Source organism: Mus musculus, chromosome 3 (assembly GCF_000001635.26).
Source record: "Mus musculus strain C57BL/6J chromosome 3, GRCm38.p6 C57BL/6J".
Lineage (NCBI taxonomy): Eukaryota > Metazoa > Chordata > Mammalia > Rodentia > Muridae > Mus > Mus musculus.
This window is the reverse complement of record NC_000069.6, coordinates 60,480,849-60,504,046: the sequence shown is the minus strand read 5'-3', so window position 1 is coordinate 60,504,046 and position 23,198 is coordinate 60,480,849. Positions and strand designations below refer to the sequence as shown.

The window sequence follows — 23,198 nt, the reverse complement described above, 5'->3', positions numbered from 1 at the left end:
CATTTTACAGAAAACATCTCAGTACTAGCAGCATGTGTGGCTAGTAGCTCCTGTACCTTGCAGCACTTTCCCAACTTCCTGGAAAATGGAGTTTTTGATCTAGAAATCCAGCCCCTTTAAAACCTTCCAATGCATCCTGTTAGGACCCTAAACAGAATCAAACACTTATTGAACTTATTTTGTTCATTTCTTCTACTGTCCTGACCATCATATACAGTGCTTCTCTAATGCCCTTTAGAGGAAAAAAAAACCAAACCAAAACAACAACAACAACAAAACAACAGCAGCAGCAGCATCAACAACAACAAAATCCTTAACTGCCTATTCATTTGGGCTTACTCCAAGCAAGATCTGAGATGTTCTCTACTCTGAACACCTACCTAACGACAAGGAGAAAGCCAGAAGACCTTTTTGTCTCCATAAACAAATCAAATACAAGACTAACGATGGTGACATCGATGGGGGAGGAGGGGGACAATATGTAAAAATTTCTTACTTACAATAAAAGTCGGAACTATTATATAAGAATGGCGCCCTCTTCCTCAAGGAAAGCCATCACTGCATGTTTCTACCCGCCTCCTCCACCCCCAAGGAGAAACCTTGAGATAATCTCTTCTTGCTCTGAAAAGAACCAAGTGTTTCATTTCACAGGAATTCTATGCCCTGAGCAAGAACAGAATGTTAGAACCAAAATGTAATGAATTCCACTTGGAGTCTGCCTCGGATGGGGAAGCACACACACAAGCAGCCGTATCCCAAACCATGTAACACTTTGCTTTCTCTTTTGGCATGTGCCCGAATACTACTAGATGTGGATCTGATGCTCACATTTGCTCTCAGTTACAGGAGAAAAAATATTAAATGAAGCTTATGTGAGGTCTGTCTAAGTCTCTCCCAATAATAAAATGTGTCTATGATGTATGATGTCTTCAGTGGTGGTGCAATTTTAAAACAAATGAACTGGTTTCCTGGGGCTGAAGCCAACCTGTTCTATGAACACAACCTTCAACTAAGTAGTTCTCACTGAGGAAACTCTGCATTAAACATAGAAACATAAAAAACTATGTCTAGATCTTGGGGAAAAAAGTGTAACCCTGTACAAATACAAGAAACTGGAACATGATGGCTTTCTTGAAAGCTAGTTTAGCTGTCACCAACTTTTAAGGAGGCAAAGATGGAAGTGACAGCCACGTGCTTTCTCCCGCTGTGAAATAACTCATTGTCTTCAGGCTACCAACTACATAGTTAACACATCTGCCTCCTGAACTAAATTGTTCAAGGATTCTGCAGTCCTTGAACTTTCACTTCAACTTATCTTTGGGGATCAGAATTTTATCTTACAAATAGGACCAGGTAACAACACCAACATTGTAAAGCCATAGACAGAGACAGCCTGGTTTGGAAAGTTATGGCCTAAGTAAGTTCCTTGTATGAACACTGTGTTGAAACCCAGGAAGGAGGTCTAACATGCCCACTAGTGTACTATTTCAAAGCATGCTGCAGAAGACCTGCGTATCCAAAGGCCGTAATTATGACTTCCCTCTCCTTGAATTAATTTGTTTGTGAAATAGCTCAGAGTGTTGCAGACTTTATTAATCACTTGCTATGGTCTGTGCCTGTGCTGGTGGACACAGAAACCTAAAACAGTGGCAATAACCTTCCAGGCTGCTTCTAACTTTGTTTTTAATCCTGGGGATGCATACCGCACATAAACCCATCTTAGCAGCGTAATAGGCTTGTCTCAACACCCATGTAGCTGTAAAATGCTGTGGGCTAGCCAGGAAGGCTTCAGCTCCATTTATACATACATGCATGTGTGTGTGTGTATGTGTGTGTGTGTGTGTGTGTGTGTGTGTGTGTAATTTCTTTAAATCTCACGTTACATCCTCTAAAATCAAAGTATTCTCATATGGCACATTACTAACAACATCAGACTCGGTCTTTTTTTTGGGGGGGCGGGGGGAGGAGTGAGGAAAGGTTTCATATTTCTCTTGTTTTTATTTAAAAAACCAGTCCATATACTGACTACTTATCATGAAAGCTGTTCTACCAGCCTACTGTGGCTCCACCCGGAAAGCTCTATACTTACTTTTCTTACAGTTTTTGAGTGACGCACTACAAAACCACCAGAAAGGGAGGAAAAGCGGCAGCCCTCTCAAGCAGGGCGTCTTCCTCCCTGTAAACTTGGCAAAAAGCACACTGGACTGAAATACAGCACTCTCCATATAAGGCAGCCCAACTAAACATGTCATGCGTAATTTATGGGTGGCAAGCAGAGCATTAACCTCTGCGTGCACATACTTGGCCCACATGAAGCCGGTGCTGGGTGGCAGCCCCGGCAGAGGGATGCGGGCGCGGCCGGGACCCGCGCGACCAGTGGCCGCCCCCCGTCGACCCTGGCAGAGGTCACCGAGTTCACAGCACTCGGCCACGCACCTGCCCCGGCTCACCGGCCACTAGTCCTGTCCCGCGGCGCCCCACGGGGGCCCGCAGGGAGGCGCGGGACAGGGCCGGTAGCCGCAGCGCGCGATCGCGGTGCGGCCCGGGGACCCCCGAGCGCCACCCGAGGCCGCCGCAGCGCCGCCCGCAGCGCAGAACAATGCGCGGCCGCCCCGCCACTCACCTCTCACGTGGCCGTGCAGGCTGCCCGCCGGGGCCCCGACTGCCCGGGGCATTGTGGGATCGCGACTCCGGGATGCCCGCCACGGGAAAGGGAACTGGCCGGGTCCGGGTCACGGGAGCATGGCGAGCGCCCCGACTCGACGGGCTGCGGCGAGAGACTGTGGCATGTCGCCGTGCAGCCTCTTATCGCCGCGCGCCGGTTTCCGCCGCTGCGCGGCCCCTCCCCCGCGCCAGCCCCGCCAGGAAGGCGCGCGGACGCGCAGAGCTCCCACGCGCAGCCCCGGCCCCCGCCCGCCCGCCCGCTCGCTCGCCCGGGCCCGCGCCGCTCACCGCCGCTCCAGCTCCCGGGGCTCCGCGCCCAGCCCGCGAGGCCCGCAAGGTTAGACGGAAGGTTAGAGTTAGCTGCCCGGCCTGCAGCAGCAGAAGCAGCGCATCGCCTGGAACCTGGAAGGCGAAGGGCGGGAAAGAAGCTTGCACGGGTGTTGGTGGGTATCTTTCTCAGCACTCACAGTTTTGGAGTTCTGCGAGAAAACTGATCGTCACCCAAACACAAACCCAGGCCACCTTCCTGTCCTATCGGCAAATAAAACTTGCAGTTTAAAGGCTCCCTTACTTCCAACTCTGCAGTGTGGTGTACAGAAAGCAAGCAGGGCTCCCTCTTTTAAAATAAAATAACATCTTAGGCGCTGCAGAGGTACTCCCACGCAAACAAGCCCTGGGCAACTGCCCGCCTGAGCAAATGAAACACCAGCTCCTAGTTCATTAGCTGCTGTCCTGTAACTTGGCTTTGAAAGAAAAGAATTCTGGGCTTCTGAGAAGAGATAAAGTTTGAAGATCTGCGGACGGGATTTCCAGTGAATTTCAAGGAATTCTGATAACTTCGTCAGGGATGATTTTTAACTATAAAAACGTTTGTTTCATGGTTTGAACATGAGTTGAGGTGAGTGAATGCAAACTGGATTTCTCCCTCCCTGTTTCTGTTGAGTGGGTCAGGCACACTCTCCTAGGCGGAGTAAATAAATAAATAAATAAATAAAGTACTCCACTAGTTTGCAGAGGTACTAGTAACAGATCTTGATCCTCTGCTGGTCCATGAAACACGGACTTGCTGCTTACTGATCCCTTCCTGAAATAATTAATTAATTAACTAGTACCACTTCTCAGTGTTAATTATTAAAAGTTCCCAAGTCCCCAACAATGGAAACAAAGTAGAATGACAGTAGCATTTTCTCAGAGAACAGAGACAGGGAGTTTCTAACTGACAATTAGTAACCACCAGCGCCTGAGGACTTTCTCAGCATTCATTCCAGCAACTGGATGGAATGTGAGCTATGGCAGAAGTAGTTAAGTATAGGTAGGATGGAGGTAAGTGCAGGAGGATGGAGTACACGGATTGTACTTTTTGGAGCAGCATGGTAGAAAAGAGCACCAGCCAGCTGGTGCTAAGATGGTAGGCAAATATCCAAAATGCCCTTGAGAAAAGGAGGGAAGGCTCCCTGGAGGAACTTATGCAAGCAGCGCCTTGAAGGATGTGCAGAAGTTGCTAAGATAAAAAGAGAGTTGCCTGGATAGGCTAGCTGGCTAGGGAGATGACTCCTGCGTAAAGAAGCTGGAGCTCAGGTCTGAGAACCTGAGTTCAAATTCCGAACATCTAGGCAAGTGTCTGTAACCACAGTGCTGGGATCAGGTAGAGAATGGGAGATATTCACAGCCCATTAGCCAGTTAACTCTGAATTCCAGACTCAATGAGAGACACTCAAAAAAGTAAGTAATAAGATGGAAGGTAAATTTCAGAAGACACCTAATGTGGACCCCTGGCTTCCACGTGCACACAATCATAGGCACAGGGAGTGTGGCACAAGTGGGCCCTGGGACGGTGGAGCAAAGTGCAGAGCACGTGCAAGAAGCCTATCTGTTTCAATGCCCTGTAGAATCAATACAGTCATCTGTTTCCTTTCTTTAAAAGGAGATTAACTTGTCGGCAGAGAAGGAAGCCAGGAACTTCAACGTTATTCAGCAAACTATGAACTAGTTCGCAGGACCAGGGCGATAGGGTGGAGTCTGGACTTGCACTCTAGAAAGATCTTTGGCAAATGCTTAGAGGGTTACTGAGAATGTATTCAGGGATGTTGGCAAAGGAAGGGTAAATGGGTGTAGACCCACTGGAAAACTGACTCATGCAGGGATGGAGGAAGGGATGGGCCTTGGGAAACTCCCAAGGCTAGCTTAGCCTACAGGATTGTTTCTAGCCTTTCCTTGTTTTCAGTTGCTTTCCATTTTCTATCAAAGAGCTCTGGCTTCCTGAAAGCATAGGCTACCTTTGCACCTGCTGCTGTGTGAGCTAGCTTCCTTGCCTACTGCCTAGACCTAATCCTGTTTGAAGGATTAATTTACAGTTGCACTCAGACCCACTCAGAGTTAGAGACTTGTTGGGTTTTTTGGTTTTGGGTTTTTTGGGGGGAGGGGGTTGTTTTTGGTTTTTTTCCCCCCATTTGCTAGAAAATTTGCCCTTTGCAATTGAACGCAGTAAAAAACAGAACTTTGAACCTCCGTGTAGTACAAGAGGGGAAACTATCAACTCTAACACTGCAGGGTGACTAACTGCTAGAAACAAAAGAAAAATCGAAACAAACTCAAATTTTCTGCTCCATCAAATAGAACAAAAAAGGAATACAAGAAAGGCACCTGAATGTTAGAAACAATACAATAGTCTAGGAAAGAGCAAATCAAAGGAAAATGTTATTTTACAGAGATAAAGAGAAAAAGAAAGCCATGACAAGGCATCCAAGCCAATCTAAACCTTAGACGTGAGCCAAAATAAAGTAAGGCCTGAAACAATGTTGCCATCAGTAAGCCTAACCTGTTATTATTGAAAAGTTTGAACCACTAGGAGAAAAAAAAAAACAAACTATCTAATCATATGTTAAAAATATTAAAGTATGTTACCTTCAACTAGCAATAGTCACATTTCAAGTTGTGGAAACAGTAAAAAATCATTATAGCAATAAAAAGCTAATCGCTGCCCCATTTAGAATCTACTGGTTCCTTTTCAGTGCCAGGAGAGCACTTAGGTTTCTCCTACACTGTGAGTTGTCGTTATCTTCTGCAGGCTCATGAATGCACACAGCCCTTAGCACAAAAGGGATGCCATTTTCAGGAGGAAAGAGAAATTATAGAAAACTATTTCAGATAAAATAAAACTATATATATAGATATAGTTTTATTTTTATAAACATATAGATAAATGATATATATATATATGTGTGTGTGTGTGTGTGTATACATATATATATATATACATATATATATATATATATGTATATATATATATATCCACATTTCAGCCAAATTGGAATCTTTAAGACTCCTGTAAGAGTGTTTGCACTGTGAACACTGTATTCTTTGTTCTCCATACCAGAATCCACAGCTCAGTAAGTTCCCACTGCCTCTTTCTATAATGACCTTTTCTGCCTTCTCTTTCCATATATCATCTAAGCCTACGAAAGATAGTTTTAAAAATAGAAATAAAAAAACCCTTTGAAACACTTACCTATAATTAATTTTTTATTACACCAGGGTGAAATAATAGCTTGTAAGAATGTATTTATATACTATGTAATAACACAATATAATGTATATGATAATACTGATTCAGTTGATTGCATGATAGCATCAAAGCCAGGACCCAGCCTCAGTTCCTATGCTTTCTTATCATACTTAAGTAAAAAATATCTAAGAGAAGATGCTTCTAGAATAAAGAGTCAATTTTAAGCCTATGCACTTGTACCTATGTTGTATTTCACACAAGGAAAATGGTAACATCCAAAGCCTGAATTCAGACTTCTTCATCATCCAAATATCTATACTCGACAGAGTTGAATGAATCTATTTATGTGTCTGTTTATCTTCAAGGATAATTTATATGTTTTAAGTACAAGGTAAATTCTTTTAATGTCTGTTATCTAAATATAGGTAACACATCTTGCATTACATATTATAACACAACATGAAACATACTCCATTGAGTGTAGAAATTACAAAAATTAATTTCTTATAAAATCAATAAATTTTCAATCCTTATAAAATTAAGACATTTTAAATATTAATTTAATCATATACTTTATAAGTTACCTAAAAGTAAAGTCTTGTGACTGACTCTTTGGGGAAACATCAAGATGAAGATTTTAGAAGCACAGAATGGTAGTGGGGATGGAATGTTAGGCACCATTGACCTGCTTCCTTAACAGGAAGACAAAACCATCGAAGCAAAGCAGGACCCACATCAGTGCTATCAGACTTAATTCTCATTGTCCTGCGTGTTTCATGTGAGCATCAGCTGCTCTGGGTTTCTAAGAATGCTGCTACTTCTCTATTCTACCTTCTCTCCTCTCTTTCAATCTTTGGGTTTTTTTTTCTCCTTTTTTCTTCTTTCCATACAGAAAGCACACACACACACAGCCTCTAGTCATTGCTCAAGTGTTTAATGAATATCAATTTAACCACTTACTAATTCTAGGTTCTGTGTTTGGAAGTGAACACAGAACAATCACTGTCCTCAAAGAACTATATTCTCCGAGTGGGGGGTCAGAGTGGCAAACAAATAAATAATGTATAAAAAGAAAAACACAGGGGTACTTGCAGATGGAGATGAGGACTTTTAAATAAAGCCAAGCAGACTGAGTGGGGAAGTGTGTATTCCATGACTGGATCAGTCATGTCTTGAGTAAAACAAGGATTGCCTAGAGAGAGAACAGGTCCAAGCTCCCAGTAGGGCTGGCAATCTGAGGGCAAGGAAACAGAAATGGGATGCCTAACCTCAAGGATTTATAATCAAGCAAGAGGAAACAAGAATCTTAAACGAATCACTCTGAAAGTGCAAAGCTATAACCACAACATTTTGGCTCAGCAGGAAGCCTGTATGTGTTGGCTATATTAGAGGTGGGCTGGGGAAGAGGTACGTAGTCCAAGTTTGCTTCTCATAAAGATGACTTTCTGTCATTTGATATGGTCTAGTCTCAGAACAGAAGGCAGGAAGTGGGCCGCTGCTAAGAATGAGCAGTGCCATCAAGAAAGTCGAGTAGAAGCAAGTGTCACAGAGTGCAGCAATAGAAAGGGATTCAGTTAAGCACCTTTAGCAATATAGTTGTGCAAGTGTTGCGAGTTTATTCCCTAGAATTGAAAACTATACATGCAATAGTCAGCTCTTGGCTTTGAGGCAATTGGAATATGTGGTATCTCTATGTGTGTCCAATCTCTTACTTGGGACCAACACAACAAAGAAAATTCAGAGTTTCTGGAGACATAGTATTGGACTCATTTCTACGTATGTGTGCATGAAGACCAAGAACTCACTTAGGGAGTCTTCTTCACCCACTTTCCAACTTTTTTTTTTTTTGAGTCAGGGTCTTTCAGTTGAATCCAGAGATCACTAACAAGACTTGTCTAGTCAACCAGCTTGATCCAGAGATCCTGAGTCCCTGGCTTCTCAGTACTAGAATTACAGACAGGTTGCTAGGCCCACTGTACATTTACATGGGCTCTTGGGTTCTAAACTCCAGTCCCCGTCCGTGCCTGCTGCTTACAAGGTAATCTGGGTTTCCTTTCTTTTGTTGTAACATAACCTGATAAAAAGCAGCATAGAGGAAAACAGGGTTGATTTGGCTTATAATTCTTCTTATATTACATTATTGCGGGGATGTTTAGTAAATAAATCATACAAAAGGAAATATGAAACAATGAGTAAGGGAAATAGCTTGGAGCATCAAATCCATAGTCAGGAGTAGAAAGAATGGACACATCCTTGTTAACTCTCAACTAGCTCTCTCCTCTCGTTTAAGGACTGAGTCTATGACTACAGGGCAGTGTGGTTCATAGTGGGCTAGTTTTTTTGCCATATCAATTAACAATCAAGACAACACCCCCCCCCCCTAGTCATGCCCACAGGCACCTGATCTATTCCTCACTAAGACTATTCCTCACTAGGTCTCTCTGGTGATTCTAGATTATGTCAAGCTGACGGTTCAAACTAACCAGCACACGAGGCAAGCACTTTATGCAGAGTCATCTCCACATCCCAAGACTAGTTTGTAACACAACTGTATTGAACAAATAGCATCCATTGTATTGATCACTGCAATCAACATCTTTCCTATAATATCAGGCTGGAGAGTTGATTCTCTGACCAATGTCTCAGAGCTCATACGAGGTCAAGCCTTCTGTCTTACAGAATTCCAGAGGGAGTTCCTAAAATCATTAAGTAATAGTAAGACACAACAGATTTCTCAACTAATGTGTCTAAGATAAAAGTCTGTAATGGTGGGAGACTAATTAAAAAACAAACTGTGGGAAGCCGCCCCCACATTCGCCGTCACAAGATGGCGCTGACATCCTGTGTTCTAAGTTGGTAAACAAATAATCTGCGCATGAGCCAAGGGTATTTACGACCACTTGTACTCTGTTTTTCCCGTGAACGTCAGCTCGGCCATGGGCTGCAGCCAATCAGGGAGTGATGCGCCCTAGGCAATGGTTGTTCTCTTTAAAGAGGGAAGGGGTTTTCGTTTTCTCTCTCTTGCTTCTTGCTCTCTTTTCCTGAAGATGTAAGAATAAAGCTTTGTCGCAGAAGATTCTGGTCTGTGGTGTTCTTCCTGGCCGGTCGTGAGAACGCGTCGAATAACAATTGGTGCCGAATTCCGGGACGAGAAAATCCGGGACGAGAAAAAACTCCGGACTGGCGCAGGAGGGATACCTCATTCCAGAACCAGAACTGCGAATCAAGGTTATAAGGTTCCCGTAACACAGACTGTTGAGAAGGATTCAACTGCCGAATTCAGAACTCATCAGCTGGGGAACGACGGTGATAAAGGTTCCCGTAAAGCAGACTGTTAAGAAGGATTCAACTGTATGAATTCAGAACTTTTCAGCTGGGGAACGAGGTAAGTCTGATCTTGAACTTTCTAAGGAAATTCAAGACAGTCTATCAGAAGTAAAGTGGAAAATGGCTTTACAAGTTATGTTTGGCCTTAAATTTTTTCTAGTGTTAGAAGCCCTTTTGTTCCTTTTCACATGTTATATAGTGCTTAAGATAGGGCTGAAAATTCTAGAGGAAATTCAGGACAGTCTATCAGAAGTAAAGCGGGGAGAGAGAGTAGGAGCAAGGAGAAACGGTAAGTATACAGGCCTTTCCAAGGGTCTTGAACCCGAGGAAAAGTTAAGGTCAGGTAGGAATACCTGGGGAGAGATTAGAAGGAAGAAAAAGAAAAAAGAAAAGAAAAAAGATCGATTAGCGGAGGTCTCTAGGAGAAGGAGCCTGTGCTCTGAAGAAACAGACTGGGAGAAAAAAGCGGCTCATTATGAAAGAAAAGGATACCAGCCGCCAAGTAAAGTGCTAACTAGTCATTCAAGAAAAAAGCCAAAAGCGGCTGGCGAAGGCCAGTTTGCTAATTGGCCTCAGGGCAATCGGCTACCAGGTGCACTCCCGCCCTATGCGGAGTCCCCGCCCTGCGTAGTGCGTCAGCCCGTAGTGCGTCAGCAATGCGCAGAGGGGCAGTGCGCAGAGAGGCAGTGCGCAGACTCATTCATTCCCCGAGAGGAACAAAGGAAAATAGAACAGGCATTTCCAGTCTTTAAAGGAGCCGAGGGTGGGCGTGTCCACGCTCCGGTAGAATACGTACAGATTAAGGAAATTGCCGAGTCGGTTCGTAAATACGGAACCAATGCTAATTTTACCTTGGCGCAGTTAGACAGGCTCGCTGGCGTGGCACTGACTCCTGCCGACTGGCAAATGATTGCAAAAGTCGCTCTCCCTAGTATGGCCAAATATGTGGAATGGCGAGCTCTGTGGCAGGAGGCGGCACAGGCGCAGGCCCGAGCAAACGCTGCTGCTTTAACTCCAGAGCAGAGAGATTGGACTTTTGACTTGTTAACGGGTCAGAGAGCTTATTCTGCTGAACCTGATAAGAGGTATCAATGGAAGATCTTACCACAGGGAATGTCCAATAGTCCTATAATGTGCCAGCTTTATGTGCAAAAAGCTCTTTTGCCAGTGAGGGAACAATTCCCCTCTTTAATTTTGCTCCTTTACATGGATGACATCCTCCTGTGCCATAAAGACCTTACCATGCTACAAAAGGCATATCCTTTTCTACTTAAAACTTTAAGTCAGTGGGGTTTACAGATAGCCACAGAAAAGGTCCAAATTTCTGATACAGGACAATTCTTGGGCTCTGTGGTGTCCCCAGATAAGATTGTGCCCCAAAAGGTAGAGATAAGAAGAGATCACCTCCATACCTTAAATGATTTTCAAAAGCTGTTGGGAGATATTAATTGGCTCAGACCCTTTTTAAAGATTCCTTCTGCTGAATTAAGGCCTTTGTTTAGTATTTTAGAAGGAGATCCTCATATCTCCTCCCCTAGGACTCTTACTCTAGCTGCTAACCAGGCCTTACAAAAAGTGGAAAAGGCCTTACAGAATGCACAATTACAACGTATTGAGGATTCGCAGCCTTTCAGTTTGTGTGTCTTTAAGACAGCACAATTGCCAACTGCAGTTTTGTGGCAGAATGGGCCATTGTTGTGGATCCATCCAAACGTATCCCCAGCTAAAATAATAGATTGGTATCCTGATGCAATTGCACAGCTTGCCCTTAAAGGCCTAAAAGCAGCAATCACCCACTTTGGGCAAAGTCCATATCTTTTAATTGTACCTTATACCGCTGCACAGGTTCAAACCTTGGCAGCCGCATCTAATGATTGGGCAGTTTTAGTTACCTCCTTTTCAGGAAAAATAGATAACCATTATCCAAAGCATCCAATCTTACAGTTTGCCCAAAATCAATCTGTTGTGTTTCCACAAATAACAGTAAGAAACCCACTTAAAAATGGGATTGTGGTATATACTGATGGATCAAAAACTGGCATAGGTGCCTATGTGGCTAATGGTAAAGTGGTATCCAAACAATATAATGAAAATTCACCTCAAGTGGTAGAATGTTTAGTGGTCTTAGAAGTTTTAAAAACCTTTTTAGAACCCCTTAATATTGTGTCAGATTCCTGTTATGTGGTAAATGCAGTAAATCTTTTAGAAGTGGCTGGAGTGATTAAGCCTTCCAGTAGAGTTGCCAATATTTTTCAGCAGATACAATTAGTTTTGTTATCTAGAAGATCTCCTGTTTATATTACTCATGTTAGAGCCCATTCAGGCCTACCTGGCCCCATGGCTCTGGGAAATGATTTGGCAGATAAGGCCACTAAAGTGGTGGCTGCTGCCCTATCATCCCCGGTAGAGGCTGCAAGAAATTTTCATAATAATTTTCATGTGACGGCTGAAACATTACGCAGTCGTTTCTCCTTGACAAGAAAAGAAGCCCGTGACATTGTTACTCAATGTCAAAGCTGCTGTGAGTTCTTGCCAGTTCCTCATGTGGGAATTAACCCACGCGGTATTCGACCTCTACAGGTCTGGCAAATGGATGTTACACATGTTTCTTCCTTTGGAAAACTTCAATATCTCCATGTGTCCATTGACACATGTTCTGGCATCATGTTTGCTTCTCCGTTAACTGGAGAAAAAGCCTCACATGTGATTCAACATTGTCTTGAGGCATGGAGTGCTTGGGGGAAACCCAGACTCCTTAAGACTGATAATGGACCAGCTTATACGTCCCAAAAATTTCAACAGTTCTGCCGTCAGATGGACGTGACCCACCTGACTGGACTTCCATACAACCCTCAAGGACAGGGTATTGTTGAGCGTGCGCATCGCACCCTCAAAGCCTATCTTATAAAACAGAAGAGGGGAACTTTTGAGGAGACTGTACCCCGAGCACCAAGAGTGTCGGTGTCTTTGGCACTCTTTACACTCAATTTTTTAAATATTGATGCTCATGGCCATACTGCGGCTGAACGTCATTGTTCAGAGCCAGATAGGCCCAATGAGATGGTTAAATGGAAAAATGTCCTTGATAATAAATGGTATGGCCCGGATCCTATCTTGATAAGATCCAGGGGAGCTATCTGTGTTTTCCCACAGAATGAAGACAACCCATTTTGGGTACCGGAAAGACTCACCCGAAAAATCCAGACTGACCAAGGGAATACTAATGTCCCTCGTCTTGGTGATGTCCAGGGCGTCAATAATAAAGAGAGAGCAGCGTTGGGGGATAATGTCGACATTTCCACTCCCAATGACGGTGATGTATAATGCTCAAGTATTCTCCTGCCTTTTTACCACTAACTGGGAACTGGGTTTGGCCTTAATTCAGACAGCCTTGGTTCTGTCTGGACAGGTCCAGATGACTGACACCATTAACACTTTGTCAGCCTCAGTGACTACAGTCATAGATGAACAGGCCTCAGCTAATGTCAAGATACAGAGAGGTCTCATGCTGGTTAATCAACTCATAGATCTTGTCCAGATACAACTAGATGTATTATGACAAATAACTCAGCTGGGATGTGAACAAAAGTTTCCGGGATTGTGTGTTATTTCCATTCAGTATGTTAAATTTACTAGGGCAGCTAATTTGTCAAAAAGTCTTTTTCAGTATATGTTACAGAATTGGACGGCTGAATTTGAACAGATCCCTTCGAGAATTGAGACTTCAGGTCAACTCCACGCGCTTGGACCTGTCGCTGACCAAAGGATTACCCAATTGGATCTCCTCAGCATTTTCTTTCTTTAAAAAATTGGGTGGGATTAATATTATTTGGAGATACACTTTGCTGTGGATTAGTGTTGCTTCTTTGATTGGTCTGTAAGCTTAAGGCCCAAACTAAGAGAGACAAGGTGGTTATTGCCCAGGCGCTTGCAGGACTAGAACATGGAGCTTCCCCTGATATATCTATGCTTAGGCAATAGGTCGCTGGCCACTCAGCTCTTATATCTCACGAGGCTAGTCTCATTGCACGAGATAGAGTGAGTGCGCTTCAGCAGCCCGAGAGAGTTGCAAGGCTAAGCACTGCAATGGAAAGGCTCTGCGGCATATATGAGCCTATTCTAGGGAGACATGTCATCTTTCATGAAGGTTCAGTGTCCTAGTTCCCTTCCCCCAGGCAAAACGACACGGGAGCAGGTCAGGGTTGCTCTGGGTAAAAGCCTGTGAGCCTAAGAGCTAATCCTGTACATGGCTCCTTTACCTACACACTGGGGATTTGACCTCTATCTCCACTCTCATTAATATGGGTGGCCTATTTGCTCTTATTAAAAGAAAAAGGGGGAACTGTGGGAAGCCGCCCCCACATTCGCCGTCACAAGATGGCGCTGACATCCTGTGTTCTAAGTTGGTAAACAAATAATCTGCGCATGAGCCAAGGGTATTTACGACCACTTGTACTCTGTTTTTCCCGTGAACGTCAGCTCGGCCATGGGCTGCAGCCAATCAGGGAGTGATGCGCCCTAGGCAATGGTTGTTCTCTTTAAAGAGGGAAGGGGTTTTCGTTTTCTCTCTCTTGCTTCTTGCTCTCTTTTCCTGAAGATGTAAGAATAAAGCTTTGTCGCAGAAGATTCTGGTCTGTGGTGTTCTTCCTGGCCGGTCGTGAGAACGCGTCGAATAACAACAAACTATGTAATATGGCCTTTTAGTAAATTAAACACTCAAAATTAACCCTGAAACAAGTAGCAGGGGGTCTAAAGCAGACATTTTAACTGTTTTTACTCATGCTATGTAATTATAAGTAATGTTGTGAAATAGTTTCTATTATGTCATTACATGATGTGGGGTTGCCTAATGCAGAATCCCCTGGCAATTATATTTAAAGGACTAGTTTGTTGGTCTTATCACTAAACACGTTAGTGTGTGTGTGTGTGTGTGTGTGTGTGTGTGTGTGTGTGTAACTTAGTTCTTTCATGTAATCTAAACATGTATATCATTAATAATGTTCATTGTAGAAAGTCTCTGATTATTTTCTATGAAGGACATGGCCACTACCTTATTAATTCTTAAAGCTGACATTCTTATAAATGTGCTAAACAGATGGGCTGATTTCTTTTTCATCTCCAGAATATATTCTATGGGTCTCTATTTATGCTTGACAATCTTTTCTTTTGACTTTTGTAATATTCTATATTCCTGTCATTGTGTGCTCTCCCTCCCTCCCTCCCTCCCTCCCTCCCTCCCTCCCTCCTTCCCTCCCTCCCTCTGTGTTCCTCAAGGTGTCTTGTTAGTCTGAAGGCGGGACTAGATTTGGTAAGAATACTGATTGAAGAGCATGTAGTAAATGCAGCAATTCATTTATGTTCAATAGGCCTTATATGTTTATCATGTAAATCAGGTGGCAAGGAGGACAGGGCCAGGGAAGGCCTTGGTCTTCATGGCCATGTAACAAGTGGGCATTTACAAGTGGTAAAATTATCCAACAATTGATAACCGCTTCATGGCAGGGCGGAGGGGGGGGTGGTAAATCAGAGAACAGTCACAAAGTACCAAGAGACAGATAAGTGATTCTATGAGATGCATATACCTACCACTCAACACCCAGCAATATGAACAGAGAGTTTGGTTGTAGGAGTAATCATATTGTCCTTTGAAAACCTATTTGTCATGCTGTTTCCCAGAGGCTAGGCTGTCAAACAGCGGGGATCCTAGCATTGCCTCAGTGGGTCTCATGAGGCCTTGTAACTTTCTCTCCTTGCTTTCTTAAACCTATAGTAACAAATCTTCACTAGGTGAAAGGAGATTATCTCATTAAAGTCATTTGCACCTAGGCAAGAACAGAGAGCCTTTGCCTCCACAAAGGACAGCTTGTTAACCCTAATGAACTGCTAATTTAAATAGCTCTAAGCACCCTGGAGAAAGATACCACCTCCTCTCCTCTGCAAATTCACCAGCACAGTCTCTTGTCCTTTCTATTTCCCTCCTGAAATACAGTAAGAATAGAAATACGTAATTAAAAAATATTTAAAGAAAAAAAAGGAAAAAAAAAAAGAAACTGCTATATCCTTAGATACTCTGGCATGACTTTGAACCTCACAGGGTGCTGTTAGAAATTAGAGGACTGAAATTAGGCCAGTGGCTGTCAAAATTTTGGAACAATAGACAAAAGCCTAGACCATCAGAATCAATTTCTGGGAGTGGGCCCAGCATATAGTTATCATAAAGGCCCCGGTGTACAGCTTACTACTGCTGAACTAGTATTCAGCTTATTGCTCCTCACTTGGGATCAGAAGGAATCCATTGGTTTGCTCAATTTCTGCTTTGGTAAAATTTAGTTGGCTGAATAGAAACAGTAGTATCTGTAGGAAAATAGCTAGGTATGAGAAAACAAGGAGGGACGTTCTTTTCCCTTTTTAAACCTTTCAGTTCTCAGCTTCTAGGACACCAGACAATACTGTACTTTCATGCTAAACATCATTGCTATCAATTTTCCTATCTGGGCTACAAGGAATTGTGGAATGGCTGGCATAATCCAAGCTTCCCCTAGGGCGAACAAGAGTAGATGCTATGCAACTTGAAAGGTGCAGTCTAGCAATGGCAATGGTTTTAAAGTCATGTTGTGAAGAGAAACATGTGTCAATATGGGAAAGAAATGTGTAAATACTTATCTCTAAGTATACTCTATGAGAGTATACATTCTACGGTGTGTTAGTGTATGCATGTGTGTGTACACGTGTGTGCGTGTGTGTATGTTTGAGTGTGTGTGTGCCTGAGTAAATATGTGTGTATACATGCATGTGCAGGAGCTCTCAGAAGTCAGAAGAGGGGTGGAGCTCCTTGAACTGGAGTTACAGGTATTTGTGAGCTGCTCTGAGAGCACTGGGAACCACATGGGTTCTTTAAGCAAGAGCAGTAAGCATTCAATCACTGAGCCACTACTCCTGCCTCATTTATTGTTGTTATTATTATTATTATTTACGTTCTCTTTTATCATCAGATTCAAATGACTTATAAACATATGAATCATCAAATTCTCTTTTCTAAAGGCACAATTCTATTATTACTTGCATGAAATGGTGACTTTGTTTCTCCTAAGTGGGAGGGAGTCCTTCAGGGCAAGGTTATCAGATATCTGTGCCTGACTGTTACTACTACTGCACCCTGGGCCTTGCTGGGGTTTTTGGTGTTCCTTTCATTCATTTTGTAGAATGAATCTTTTAAAGCAATGATACTAACAGACAGGTATTGCTCTTTTTAATATTTTTAAGACATGTAACATGCAAGCTTTTGAAATGATGTTTGAAAAAAAAAAGAACCTGAAAATCCAATTGTATTATCTTTTGGTTTTGTCATAGATAAAAGTAATTTTTTTTTATAAAAGTGCTTTTAAAAAATGTTTGTCCTTGATGACGTTACCATTTATCTGTTCCTGGATATAAGCTAATTCGTGCTTATTTCAAATAATATATCAAGTGCCTATAATAGAAGTGTATTGAATCTTTTCAAGGCAGCACTGTAGAGATATTTATGCATGATAATTCTCAACTATTCTATAACTGCCACCCACAAGCTTACTCCCATGTACAGTGTAACTTCCTTCCACAGCTTCAAACGCCCACACTACACACACACACACACACACACACACACACACACACACACACACTTCCCTGCATGTCACTCATTCTTTGCAATTAAATAAAGTAAAAGCTAACTATATGAAAGAGGCTGAACCAACTGTTCATCTCTCTTCATGGACTGTAGCTTTCTTTCTAAAGATAATTTAAACTAGAAATTTAGTCAGGACACCTTCCCCCCTTGGGGCATCTTTTGTAGTCTGTTGATCCTTGCAAAGCTCTGGTGAATCTGTCTGCTAGAAACTGAAAGTAATTTCAAGGTCCCTAACTACCAAGTTCTTCAAGAAGGTAATGGAAGATTCATTTTGCTAGGTTAGTCTTGAGCTTGTTTAAATAAAGGGCACCTCGGGCCTGGCATCCTACTCATACATGAAAAATAGCCTAAAGTATTATGAAACAGAAGCACACATGTACTTGTACATAACCAGAATATCCTCACTGAGAAAGAAGTAGCCAAAGACACCATTGTGTTTACTGCTAAATAAACTGATGACTCAGGCAGAAAACTCTTTGTTGGAGCTTATAGCAACAGGTGTATACATGTTGAATATAGCACCTAAGCCACTTCCCACTGGTAAGAGTCTTATTGGCTGGGACTTGTTTTTGCCTGCCTCCAGGCCTGATGACTTAGTCTTTGGCTTCCACTGAGAGCAGGACATAATGATACCCTTCCTCCAACTCGGTGGACCTTGACCTCTCTGTGTATGCAGCAGCAATTTTGAAAGAATCAGATCAAGAGACAGTGATTTGTTATTTAAGGAAGTACTGTTCCTTCAAGGGTATTGGTTCTTGCACAATAAAGAGGCATGGGATTCAAATAATCCCTTACATTGCAGTTTCTAGTGAAGGTTATACACCTCTACTTCATGAAACTTTGACCAGAAATGATTTCGCAATCGGATCTTTGGTATATTATGGTTACTATTGTAACCTGATTATACCAAGTGCTTGTGCCACAGGAATGATAGACTCACAAGAAAGAAGTTACCCATGAAAGGTATTCTTCTATTACATGGTGAGTTACTAAAGAGGAAGAGGAGCAAAGCAAACCAAGGCAGGTGACAAGGCCTCTTGGCTTCCAGGAAGGCATCGCCTTTGTAGAGACTCCTGGAAAACACTAATCAGCCTGAGCTTGTTAGGCCCCAGCCATGTGCTTCCCCCAACATTCTCTCCCTAGACTCTAGTTCAATGCAACACATGTATGCTACTCTTTTTACTCAACTGATTTATTTCCAAATTGACAAAGTTGCATGCATTTATCATACACAACAGGATTTCTTGAATTACACATTGTAGAATTGTAACAACTAACTTGTTGACAGGTGTTTGGCCTCCCTGAGTTAGCATGTCTTTATATGTGATGGGTACATTTAATATCAATTCTCTTAGAAATGAAGTACCACCTCACTCTGGTTAGAATGGCTATTACCAAAAAAAGACAAAGCAGAAGCACTTTTGTTAAGGTTGTGAAGATAAAGGAATCCTTTACACTGCTGGTAAGAATATGAATTGGCATATATACAGAACTGAAAATGAAGTTTATATTCCAGCACATACTTTTGTCCAAGACCAGCTAGTAAAATTTTATTGCCAGGTTTTAACTTAAGCCAGGAACCAGCAACCTCACTCTTTACTATACATGCAAATAAAATGAATCAGTATTTTGAAAACTCATAATGCTGTACATTCGTTGTTTAAAAATTACAATAATTGCTATGGAATCAACTGAGCATTTGTCAACAGATGCATGAACAAGGAAAGCACATACCACTCTGACTGCAGAAAATCCAATGTTCTCACACTCTGTGCTTCTGGATTCTGCCCTAGCCAGGAAGCAGCCTAAGTATTATAGTGTTCTCTCTGTGAGTTTATTCTCCCATATACATGCACTTGGATCACATAGCATTTTATATTAGGCAAATGTTGGAATATGGTAAATCATCAGACCCAGAGAATAAGAGTAGGATGAAATACATTGATCTGTTAGCTAATAAGCCCTTCGTGTCTCTGTAGAACCAGCACAGGCAAGGTTTGTTCTTCTTTGTGTTTGTATTTAGTGTGGAGGCAGAAGTGTTTGAAGCTGAGTTCATAATCCTACATTATGCTAGTCTGTCTGCCTAAAGAAAAACTTCCTAGTTCAGCCATGGTCAGTCTTCCAGCACATACTTTTGTTCAAGACCAGCTAGTAAAATTTTATTGCCAGGTTTTAACTTAAACCAGGAATAGAAAGATTCATATTTCATGCCGTTAACTTTTAGAGTATGAGAGGAAGACAGTGTGTGTGTGTGTGTGTGTGTGTGTGTGTGTGTGTGTGTGTATGTGTGTGTGTGTGTGTGTGTGTGTGTGTGTGTATTTCTATGTGTGCATGCATCTGTGATGTGGATACATGTGAGGATATATAGACATAGTTTCATGTGCATGACTATGGAAGACAGAAATCCACCTCAGGATTCTTCTTCAGGTATCACCTACCTTTTTTGTTTTATTTTGGTTTTACACACAGTCTACTACTGACCAGGAATTTGCCAGGAAGCTAGACTGGCTGTCCAGTGAGGCCCCAGCAATCCTCCCGTTTCCATCAGCCCAGTGCTGGAATTAGAGATGTGAGCTGCTATACCTGGCTCTGGGGCTCCAGCTCAGATCCAGCTTGCACAGCAAGGACTTTAACCACCAAGGACGTCCCCAGCCTGAACCTTTGTCCTCTGCTCCCTTGCTGACTGATATTGGGCTGCAAGCCAACTAAGAGCATACTTTTCAATAATGTATTCAATAGTTCCTCAGCAGTTCACATCTCTGAACCCATGGTCCTTAGAAGTTCGCTCCAACTAATGATGACGTAAAGACAACCATTTAGATTGTTTACTCTCTTGGAATAATTTTAACAATCAGAGGAAATTTATAATAACTACTTATGAAAAAGGTGCGCTGGTACTTCTAGGGTTCAATAGTCACTGATGCTCTGGAAGGAGCAAATGAGGGCACATCAGAGAATTTGTTTCTGCAGGCTGGAAAATAGCCTTTTCTACTTTATTTGCATACAGAAATTAAGGATCATGATGGCTGTCACTGGATACCTGTATCCATATGTTCAAATGGCTAGGGCAATATACTCAATTACCCCTTTAAAGGTTTCTTCTCAAAAATCTTAATCTAATAAATTTAAATAATTTTTGAACCCTTTACACTTTTTATCAAACTTGACCTATTACAGAAATGAAAGGGCAAAAATATGTAGTTAACCTCTGAAGGTAAACCTGTCTTGTCTGCAATTCATCTAATATAATAATTTATCTCCAAGGAAACTTCTGACCTGGGCAGTAATTACCTCTGCTTTTCACACAGCAGTATTCTCTGCCCTGTGTTAATCAGAGATAATGGATCTCTCTGTGCATTTCTGCCCCCAATTCACACATGTGCATATCATTGCCAATGGTTTCTCACACTGAACAACTTTGTCTCTTGGCCTCCAATCTATATGACTCAACCATTTCTGAATATCAGTTCAAGACCCTTCTTTCCCATGACACACTGAGACATAAACCACATTCCTCATTCTGATATGTCAAATTCAGTTCAGTCCTGCCCTGAGCCTAGCAATGACCCTTCTTTGACCTTCTCATTGCCTTGAATATCATCCCTCTAAAGAAGCAATCTTGAGAAACCACACAAAAGAAAAGCCCTTATTCTTTGTCTCCATTATATAACTGCTCAATGGCCTGGGCATAGTTACCATCATAAGAAACTTCCAGAAAGGGCTTTACTTACCATTTTATCCATTGCTTCTTCCATTTAGACTGTGGGCACCTCGAGGGTGAAAACTTGGTCTAAGTTATCACTGCCTCTCTGGCTTTAGAACCATGCCCAAGCCACAGGCTTTAATACACAAGAACACGGAGATACTCATTTCAAAAATGGTAATTAAAGCTTCTCACTAGATTTAAAGTCTTCTCATACAGCATTTAGTGTCACATCACAACTTTCTGGGTAGGAGAATACAGTGTGTGAAAATGGCTCCACATGGCTCCATATCTAAATCATGGAATTTTGGAGTTGCTTCTCACTTCGTTGACTATTCTTTGAAATTTCCTGATCTTGTCTTAACCGATCACCTTATCTAGATGCAAACTTTTCTGCATATCATTAAATGATGCCAGGAATTGTCCTTGTGATTATAATGTAATTATATTATATAGAGTGTCATTCTCCAGAGAGCCTTCAGTGTGTCATTGCTGCAGTCTGTGCACAGTGCTCACCTATTTGAGTTTTTTCTAAGTCAGAGCTGCACCATGAACATGAGCATCCTTGCCTGCATCCAAGCCATAAGTTGGCCTGCTTTCCTTATCAAAAACTAAGTAGTACAGGTAGATGCAACTTGGAGATAAACACATCATGATCACATTTTGTGACTTTATCCACCTATCCTCTCTCTGAGTTTGTATGTTTTTCTTATTTATAAAAAATCTGAATAGCTCTGGTTTTACGGAATTATTGAGGCTATTAAAGCACCTGAAAAATAACGGCACACAAAAAAAGTTCAGTACATCACCATAATCTAGTCAGCATTTTGAGGGTGGTAGTCTTAAGAGCCAAGGCATGTGTTTATATCTTTCTATTTTATATTCTGAATACACCATCCAGTCAGTTTCCCTAGAGTAGCTCGGTAGCCAACCTCAAGATCAAAACTAGTCCAGGAAGTATTGCAAAACAGCATGCTTAGTTAGGAAAGTGTTCTGACAGAGATAGACTTAAGGACAGCCATGACCTCTAACTGTCAAAGAAGAGTGTCCCATGAATTTCTTGGTGGTAGGGTGGAGGAATGAATTGAAGACAGCGGAAAAACAACACAAAGTATTCCCCCCACTTCAGGATTCTGAAATGCTAGTGGCAGACATTTTTGAACTTGTCTGTTTTTAGCTTAGTGGAAAAGAGCCAACACAGGATGACAGAGAGAGGGAGGGGAGAAGAAAAGAAGATCTTGGTCTACTTACTGTCTTCTGGGACCACAGTTTGGTTTCAGTTCCTTTGACTCAACAAGAACAGTTTCTCCACCTGACAACTGCATGGGGTACAGCCAAGGCTTCTCTCAGGCAGCCATGAGACCCAGCTAGTTTTATTTTGTGTCTTTGATTTGTATATGCAGTTCAGAATTGGTTAAATGTTTGACTTTGGCCATCATTTACTTATTGAGCATGAATTATGTACTGGCCAATGTACTAAAAACAAAAGGCACAGCATAAACAACCAAGGAACTTGGAGTCTGTTAAGAAGAACATACAGGAAAGAGCAGAATTTTAAAAATAGGTCAAAATCAGCCATGGTGGTCCATTCTTTAGTCTCAGCACTTAAGACGTTGAGGCAAGTGGATCTCTGAATTTGAACCCAGCCTGGTCTACATAAGTGAGTTTCAGTCTGACAGTCCTAAACGAGACTCTGTTTGAAAAACAAAATAAACTTTATATGCCCCAGTACAGGGGAACGCCAGGGCCAAAAAGGGGGAGTGGGTGGGTAGGGGAGTGGGGGTGGATGGGTATGGGGGTCTTTTGGTATAGCATTGGAAATGTAAATGAGCTAAATACCTAATAAAAATGGAAAAATAATTCATTATAAAAAAAGAAAAAGAAAATAAAAAGCAAAAAGCAAAAATAATATGTGCTATTAAGAATAGTAAAGAGGAAGGAAGCAAAGAAGTGAGGGAGAGACAGAGGGAGGCATGGAAGAAGGGAGGGGGAGATGGAGGGAGGAATGGAAAGGAGATTCCAGTGGCATGCACACACTGCAACTGTATTTCCGGCAGTTGGGAGGCTGAGGTAGGCGCAGCATCAGTTGTATGCCAGTCTGAGCTTCATATTGTGACCCAGTCTCAAGGAAACATCAAAAAATGAAAACAGAAAGAAGTGGTAGAAAGCTCCTAGGCAGTCTACTGCAATTAAATATGTAGATAGTAATGAGGAGAGACAAGGCCTAGGGACATGTTGAGTTGAGATATGAATAAACTATTGTGTCACAGTGTACGGGAAGAGTATGCTAGAGAAAGAGAAATGAGTATGAGGGGAAAAGAGAGAAAACCTGG

General features: G+C 42.2%; 1 protein-coding gene across 44 annotated transcripts in view; it reads right to left on the bottom strand.

The window, feature by feature from the left end:
* Mbnl1 (muscleblind like splicing factor 1) overlaps positions 1-23,198 on the bottom strand; it is a 157,192-nt gene that overhangs the window by 125,704 nt on the left and 8,290 nt on the right. For 21 of the 44 annotated variants that reach the window (XM_030252726.1, XM_030252701.1, XM_030252711.1 and 18 more), the window contains exon 1: positions 2,624-2,708. The exons of 9 other annotated variants lie outside the window; for them this stretch is intronic. The gene's annotated coding sequence lies outside the window, so the exon portion shown is untranslated. Of the gene's footprint in view, positions 1-2,623; positions 2,869-2,952; positions 3,067-23,198 lie in introns of those variants that run through there. 14 more of the 44 variants (NM_001310514.1, NM_020007.4, NM_001253708.2 and 11 more) reach the window with 8 other exon arrangements.